This window comes from Oratosquilla oratoria, chromosome 40, assembly GCF_046742065.1.
Source record: "Oratosquilla oratoria isolate Oo_2021 chromosome 40, ASM4674206v1, whole genome shotgun sequence".
NCBI classification, from domain to species: domain Eukaryota; kingdom Metazoa; phylum Arthropoda; class Malacostraca; order Stomatopoda; family Squillidae; genus Oratosquilla; species Oratosquilla oratoria.
The window spans coordinates 7703076-7710575 of record NC_134816.1 but is presented as its reverse complement, the minus strand read 5'-3'; the positions used below and the strand labels follow the sequence as shown (position 1 = coordinate 7710575).

General features: G+C 46.0%; 1 protein-coding gene across 8 annotated transcripts in view; it reads right to left on the bottom strand.

Moving 5' to 3' along the window:
• The window catches only part of LOC143020629 (monocarboxylate transporter 9), a 541387-nt gene that overhangs the window by 395239 nt on the left and 138648 nt on the right, over nt 1-7500 (bottom strand). The gene's annotated exons all lie outside the window — the stretch shown is intronic.

Genomic DNA, 7500 nt, shown 5'->3' with positions numbered 1-7500 from the left:
TATCGCTCAGCAATACGATTTCGACATCATTCTTCTACAGGAAACACTACTAAGGGAGGAGGTGCGATTCCCGGGATATCGCACCTTCGCCTTACCACGCAGCGTCACCACGAGAGGCTGCATGGCCCTCACCAAGGACAGCCTACTCTGCAGCGAAGACACCAACCCCATATACTGTGGCGATGGCGTGGAGGCTCATGCGGTTCTCGTACAACGAGGCCATGAGACCTTCACCATCTACAACTTGTACAGGGGCCGTCACGCGGTCCTGAACCTTGGGGAAGTGAGCACCCTTGCTGGGGACAGACTCATCATCCTCGGAGGGGATTTTAATGATCACCACCAATCTGTGTCATCCACACAGGGCCCCAATGCTGCAGGGAATCACCTACACCTTACACTGACTTCCTCCCCCCACATCGCCTTGCTGAACGACGGCTCTCCGACTCCATGTACGGGGAGGCAGGTTTGACCTAACCCTTGTGACTGCCATTCTCTCCTCCCGCGCAAGATGGGAGATACACCCCGTTGTCACCAGTGACCACTTTGACGTATGCACGTACATACGAGATGTGGCTCCGCCACCGGTGGTGCCACACATTCCGCGGTGGAACACATCCAAGTCCAACTGGCCTCTCTTCTCCAACGCCTTGGCGTTCTGGGCAACTGAGTACAACCCCTCAGCTTGGGACGTCGACAGCTTGGAGGCAGATCTCTCAACCACCCTCCATGCTGCTGCAAGCGATACGATTCCACTGCAGGGACAGCCCACCCGGAGGCACAAGAACCACTGGTACTACAACGAGGAAATGAGAGAAGCTAACCACAGGGTGTGCATGTTCCGCAAGAGGACACATGTCAATCTCGCCAATCTCCGAGCAGCAGTTCGTGAAGCGCATGCCACGGCTACGCGTGTCAGGGTAAACAAATTTCATGGGTGGTGCGAGGGATTCAACGCCCACACCTCCCTCTCCGAGCTCTGGCACAAACTTCATGTAGCCACTAACAGGTCTCGCCCCCGTCTAACCCATTATGCCCCAACCGAAGAGGCGCAGCGGCTGGTAGAGGAATTCGCCTCTCGAACCAGCAGTGCCTTCCTGCCGCAGCGTACCCAGGAGATGCAACAACAGCTGCGGGAGGGAAGAATTCACCACATCGGGGACATGATGGCCAGACGGACGAGAGCTCATGGCCGCCCGCAGATCTGACAAGGACACTGCTCCCGGCGAGGACGGAGTCACCTACTCCATGCTGGCACACCTCGGACCTGCAGGAGATGAGGCCTTTCTCCGCGTGATCAACGCGTCCTGGAGAACCGGGAGACTGCCCACGGCCTGGAAGACGGCCACAATAGTGCCGATCCCCAAACCCAAAGAACCCGGTGCCTACCGCCCCATCAGCCTGGTCAGCTGTATGGGGAAAACAGCTGAAAGAATGATACTCAACAGATTGCTATGGAAATTAGGTCCGCTGCATGAGCATATCTATGCTTATCGCAAGGGCACTGGTACAGCCCACAGCATTGCCACCCTTCTCGCAGCAGTGAGCAGCGAGCCCTCCATCGCCATTTTTCTCGATCTGGAGAAGGCCTTCGAGCTAGCCAGTCCTCTGGCTATCCAAGACACTCATGCATGCAAAGATGTAAGAGGAAGACTTCTCACCTGGATAGGCGACTACCTGTCACGCAGATATGTGCGGGTGTGTTTTCAAAGCCACATGTCGGAGCCCACAGTGCTATAGAATGGTTACACCACAGGGAGGGGTCCTCAGCCCGACTCTCTTCAACGTGCTGATCTCCAACGTACTGGAGCTCCCCCTCCCCCACGGGTGCAAAATCATTTCCTACGCCGATGTTCTGGCTCTCGTCATTAATGGGAAGCAACGATGCCACGACACGGCACAGCGCTGCCTCGACGCCGTCGCAGCGGAATGAGTCAGAATCGGGCTCAAAATATCCCCTCGGAAGTCCAAAGCCATGGCATTCGGTCTCGGGCGGGGAAAGGAACCCCTCTTTACTCAGGGATTCGCGCTGGACTGGGTCACACAATTCCAGTACCTGGGCGTATGGCTCGACAAGGGCCTCACCTTCAACAGGGAAATATCCTACCTCAGAGAGAGAATGACGGCCTGAACCACAGTGATGAGGGCCATGTGCGGAAGAGCACTTGGTGCCACGCATCAAATCCTACGCACGTACTACTATCGCCGACTACGCAGCCCCGGCTCTCCTTACTGTGGACACAGATAAACTTCATAGGTTTGAGACATGCCAGAATGAAGCTGCTAGAGTCATCCTGGGAGCACAACGATGGTATACAATTCTCAACTTCCAGCGGGATGCCTCGCTCCCTCCTCTCCAACTCAGGATCAGAATGCTCGGGGCGGACTTTATTGCCCGCGCACTCCGTCCCCGCGACGAGACAGGTCTAAGTCGGGCCAACTTCACCTCACTTGCACGCGCAGACACACTGCAACGCCCCAACACTTGGCTCTCACACGCGGCCAAGCTCCTGGATTCCTTCCAACTGCGGCAACCTCTCCTCGAGAAGGGCATACCAAAATCCCACCCGGACTTTAAATGCCCGCCGCCGTGGGCACCGGCCCCCGTGACCTTTAAATTTACGTCACTCCCGGGGAAAAAGGGCGCAGGCCACCCAGAGCGCGCGTCTCTGCTAATAACGGCATCCGGGCACTGGCGCGACCTGGTCATACCGTATATTTTACAGATGGCTCTGTAGAACAAAACAGCCCACACACGGCCAGGAGACTCCGCGACTCCGCGTCCTCTCTTCAAGACGAGGCCGTGGCGATGCAGGGGGCCCTAGAACATGCCCTTCCAATTCCATGGTCATCCACACAGACTCTCTTAACCTGATAAGCTGCTTGCAACAGGCAGAGCCCGAAGATAATGTCCATCTCCTCACCAATATCATTGCTCTCCTGTACAAATTACACCGTACCAGACGGAATGTCATCATCAACTGGGTGCCAAGTCACGTCGGTGTGCACGGAAACGACCTTGCAGACGCAGCAGCTGCCGCAGCCCGCAAGCGCGCCAGTGTCGATGTCCAGGTCCCTCCCATCAGGAGCCAGCTCCAACTTAGAACTAGGGCATTAGCACGCACGCAGTGGCATCTCCAACACAGTCTGGAGGCGCAGATTTCCCAACGAGCGGGGTGGTACAAAAAGGTGACAGCATATGAACCTCTAATCCTCCCCCGCTCCACTCCCAGAAGGATAGAAAAGCTACTCTTCAGGCTGCGTCTCGAGGACCGTTGCCTCTGGCAGCTTAATCCCCAGAGCACCACGGAAGACCGCCGGAAAACCACTGCCGTGCAGAAAATGCCGACCTCCTCCACTACCTGAGCGATTGCCCCGTCACCTCTTTCCTTAGACGGGGACCACCGGCTCCCCCTGAAGGTCTTGTAAGCTGTCTCTGCCGTCTCCAAAGCCCCTATGAACTCCGTCAGATACTAGAGCGTCCGCCGCCGCTCTAACAGCTGCAGCCTCTCTTTTCTACTACCCCCTATCCCCCTCTGAATAGCTACACTATTCCACCCCCTCTCTACATGGTGTGTCTTAAATAAACACACCACCGCACGGGCTCAAACAAAGCCCTTGGGAGTGTTACTTCACTCCCCCCCCCCCAAAAAAAAAAAAAAAAAATCAGTGACCCCTCCCGCCCTTCCCCCATCACCACCATTCCTTACTGCCTACTATAGCTATTGGCTTGCAAAATAATTCAACAGATTTTAAAATCTTTATTTAATGTCCGTATTCCAGGATGGATAAGGGGAAAATATTTCATATTCTGTTTATTCTAACGCAAAATTCATTGATTACGGTAAAATATCCAGGGCTCCTTTGGTATTTTTTATTATCATTATTATTATTATTATTATTTTATCAGCCTTGTAGGCGGCATATCGAGACTACAATTGCCTCCCCCCCCCAAATGTGCCGCCCCAGGGCATATGCACATCCTACTCCCCCCCATGTGAAGGCCCTGACACACACACACACATACACACGCACACACACATACACACGCACACACACATAAACACACACATACACACATACATATGTAATTGACAATATCATTGAAGCCTCCCGCGGTTAAATAAAACCCAATTTTACCCATTTAAGTGCTATATTGAGCATACATGCGTTATTCTATTTGTAAGTAGATCTATTGGCCGGAGGGTAATCTTTTGCATTCAGTCATGACCCCTTGGATGAGGTTAATTACTTGATAGGCTTTACTCTGGCTAAGGACATGTGAATTTATGCAGTAGAGGGACGGACTCTGGCTTGAAAAGGGTCGACTGTTTGAGACCTACTTCAGCCTGGATCCGCTTCTCAGATTTAATCACCTGTTTCTAACCAATATACACATATATAAATATACTGTATATATATATATATATATATATATATATATATATATTTATATATATATATATATATATATATATATATATATATATATATATATATATATATGTAATTGTCTCTGAAGTTAGCATGCTAAATTCTTGTCTTTCACTCCGTTGTGGACAAAAAAATTCTATAAGAAAAGGAAGTAACAGAGGTATATGCTGATCTTTTTATCATCCTTTATTATTGTTGTTGTTGTTGTTATTATTATTATTATTATTATTATTATTATTATTATTATTATTATTATTATTATTATTATTATTATTATTATTATTATTATTATTATTATTATTATTATTATTATTACCATTATTATTATTATTATTACTATTATTAATTATCATTATTATTATCATTATTATTATTATTATTAATTATTATTATTATTAATTATTAGTGTTATTATTGCTATTATTATTATCATTATTAATTATTATTATCATTATTATTATTATTATTATTATTATTATTATCATTATTATCATTATTAATATTAATACTATTATTATTATTATTATTATTATTATTATTATTATTATTATTATTATTATTATTATTATTATTATTATTATTATTATTATTATTATTATTATTATTATTATTATTATTATTATTATTATTATTATTATTATTATTATCATTATTATTGTTGTTGTTGTTGTTGTTATTTTCGTGGTTTGCGGGTCTGGTACCCGCTCGGAATTCAATCTTGCAGGTGATCCGGAACAGCTCAAACGTGAACGCAGGAGACGGTGTCACTGCAGTGACGATATCCCGGAGAAAGCTGATGTATCACATCGTGACATCCAAGTCGCCTCAGGTCCGAGGACAGCAGCGGTCGGAGGACATTACCCAAAGTGGATGCCCTTCTAACCTATGCGCCGCAGCCAGGATTCGAACAGAAGATGAAATCCCCACGCGGTTACCAGACGCGCACACTAACACCAAAACAAGGCAGGCTTCCGGAGGGATAATGGTTGTCGAAAGTAATGGCGCAAAAGCGTCTGAAGGTAAAAAGCTACAGAGAGATGGTTCGAAACCCCATGAGTGAAATTGTGACGTCATTTAGATTTTAAATTCTTGACCTCCAACAAAGGTTATTATGCCTAGCTACCTCGCAGAACGGATGACGACTTCAATGTTGATATATGTACAGTAGGCGCTCATAAACGTGTTTTGGGTCTGGGTGTATGATATATAATTGTCATTTGAATCTCCAGCTTTTCTGGACGGCAAATCACTTGCCAGTGAACTGATTTGGGTACATTCTGGCCAAACTTTGAATGGTTTTTGATGTGGTCACTGTTATATCGTGAATGTTCATGTGTCTGCCGTTACAAGGCTTTGCGGAAACTCGCAGTTCAGAAAGGATGATGTTTTGCTTGACAAGTATATACACTATATCACCAGAAACTTGTACACGTGACAAACATGATCCAAACTTCGACTATTCCCCTACCCCACGTCACCCCGAATAGGAGTCGTCTGAGGGCTTACGTCTAACTTTGTTGTCCACTTCCCTCTTGTCAAGGTCTGAGTGTGACTGGCTACCACACAAAGTACTGTAACTTCTTTCAAACTTCGCCGAGATTTCCTTTAACAATGATGCTGGATAGTTGGTTTGAAGTTCACCAATTCTACTGAGTTACATTCTTTAATTTGTTTTTTCTTCTAAGTATACGTTAAGCAAAGACTTTATTTTCTCTCAACGGATGTGGAAGTTTTCGTTTTGTAATAAGTCTTTGTCAGCTTAAAATTAACTGACTTGCGTATATCCGACTACCCAGCCTTACCCCAACATTAGCTCCGGCGACCTCTCAGTCAGTAGGGGTTGTCGAAACTGGATCGTGCGGGGTGCACGGATTTACTCATGTCTGTGTTCAGTATTCCTCCATGCTGACCCCCTTTCACAAAAGCAAGCCCCCTCCCTCTATATGATTATAGTTCCATTTCTCGTGTCTATTGCTAAATACGTTTACATAAATATTGTATATACTCAAGTGCTGGTTATAGGCCAGGGGTTAAGACCCTCTTGAGGTTCCCGACCCCAGACTGCAGATAATGGTTTACGATAAGGCCTAGGACTTGTAGGCGATTTCTTTGATAAGCTAATCATTCTATTCTTGAGGACCGTGTTTCACTGGGACACACCATGGCGTCATGTACGTCATCGGTCTGGGTCAAAGTCGATTCACACGTCCGAGGGTATGGGCAGACTTCAGTATAATGTTACAATATACTTTTTTAATCGACATTATACACAAATCGTGATGGATCAGATTTTTTCTTTTCGATGGTAAAGAGTTCCTTCGTGAGAGAGAGACTACTTTTCAAAGGAGAACAGACATTAAGAATCTGTCACATTATTATTATTTTCTGAAGTGAAACTCTCCGTTCTCCTGAATTAGACTACCAGTACCAGTACAACACCAAAACATCCGTCAAAGCCTCCAACTACCACTATCATTTCTATGGAGACCAATCAGCGCATCATCACCGTTACCACAACACTTATCCCAGCGCCCTCCGCTTACAGATGAGAGAAAATCTTTCTATTTTAATGAACATAAGAATGAAGGCGAGTGCAAGAGGCCATAAGGCCTACACTAGGCAGTTCTATGTCCATTACCACCTGTCATCTCTATCTTTAAAGTTATCTAATCATCTCTGAAAACAACCGATTGTTTCAGCGCTCACTACATGGTTACTAATCCATTTGTTCATTACTCTGTTGGTAAACCAGTTCTTGCCTATTTCTTTCTTAATCCTAAATTTGTCCAATTTAAATCCATTACTACAAGTCCTGCCCTGCTGCCTTAATATGATGACCTTACCTGCATCACCCTTATTAAAGCCCTTGACCCATATGAATACCTCTATTAGATTACCCCGCACTTTTCGTCTTTCCAGAGGGTGTAAGTTAAGGTGCTTAAGCCTGTCTTCGTATAGTGAATTTCTAAGCCCTTGTATCAATTTAGTCATTCTTCTCTGTATTGATTCTAGTGAATTAGTGTCCAATCTATAGGACGGAGACCAAAAATGTATTGTATAGTCAAG